This window comes from Pseudophryne corroboree, chromosome 3, assembly GCF_028390025.1.
Source record: "Pseudophryne corroboree isolate aPseCor3 chromosome 3, aPseCor3.hap2, whole genome shotgun sequence".
Classification (NCBI taxonomy): Eukaryota; Metazoa; Chordata; class Amphibia; order Anura; family Myobatrachidae; genus Pseudophryne; species Pseudophryne corroboree.
In genome coordinates, this window is record NC_086446.1 from 6,606,002 (window position 1) to 6,607,500 (window position 1,499).

A 1,499-nucleotide genomic window follows, 5' to 3' on the forward strand; every position below is an offset into this window, starting at 1 on the left:
AACAAAACTCAAAATCTGCTTACTCAAAGCCTTCAGACTCCCGGTGGACCCAACTGCCTGAGCAATAGGCAGGTGGGACCACGTTTTTAATTTTACGGATAACATATGGCCGACATCTGTCCTACATCCATGGGTAAAAGATCGTACTGCACAGGGGTAGAAGGACAGTTCTTTCAATGATTCTTACCTCACTTAGTTTTCAAAACAGGCTTACCACCTTCTAAAAATTAAAATTTGGATTCAAAATAAATCAATTTCAAAGCTGGTACTGAGCCCATTCATTGTACCATTTCCACCTCAGATAAAAAACATGGGTTGATACCCATTTGTGGGAATGAAAAAATAATGTTTGGTAAGGGGATTTTGGAAAATATAAGACAATGACCACATACACACTATATAATTTACTGTTAATAAAGGGATAATATCTTAAGAAATAGAGTTAAACATTTCTAAGCATTGTTTGATTTTAGGTACTATCAAGAAACAACGTGTACAGGGCCGGTGCAAGGTTTTTTGGCACCCTAGGCAAAAGTCAGCCTACAGCCCCCCCCCCCCCCCCCTTCCCCCTCTATCAGTAAAAATTAGTTCTAATAAAGGAGTGAGGTGTGATCTAGAGTCTGTGCAAATAGCAGAAAAAGAAAAACTAGATATATACAGTATTGCATAAATGACATGTTAAAATGAACCCAGTTCCAAAACCAGGTAAGGTACAGTATAATACAGTACCACAATCTGTTGTTTTATATTATAGATAGGCACTATATCTCATTGTTAATAATACTGTGGGCTGAAAAGCCTGCAATTGTTAATAGGGCTCCTCATAGGGGATGCAGTTAAGTTGGCGACAGTCAGGATACCGACGCTGGGATCCCGATCACTGACACTTCTGACAGCCGGAATACCAGCTAACGGGCTATTCCCACTTGTGGGTGTCCACAACACCCATAGAGTGGGAATAGAACCTGTGGCAAGCGCAGCATGCCACCGAGGCTGCAGCATGGCGAGTGCATCGAGCCCGTAAGTGGACTCTTTGCACTCACCCTGCTGCTGGCATACTGACGGTCGGGATGCTGTTGTCGGTATACTGACGGACAGCATCCCGGCCGACCGTATAACATACTGAACCCCCTCATAGTGCAGCAGAAACTAAACGCTATGTGTCTGTGATAGGGGAATACAGTGCGTCCACATATACACACATATTACATGCAGATATATACACACACTCACATATACACACATATCACGCACACATACAGCATGCACATAGAGACACACACACATACAGCATGCATATATACACACATACAACATACGCGCGCACACACACACACACACACACACACACACATATAGAAATATACACAGGCACAGCATGCACACAAATATCACACACATATAGCATGCACACACACACACATATATATATATATATATATATATACACAGCATGCATTGCACATATACACACACATACTGCGCTACTGTCCACACTC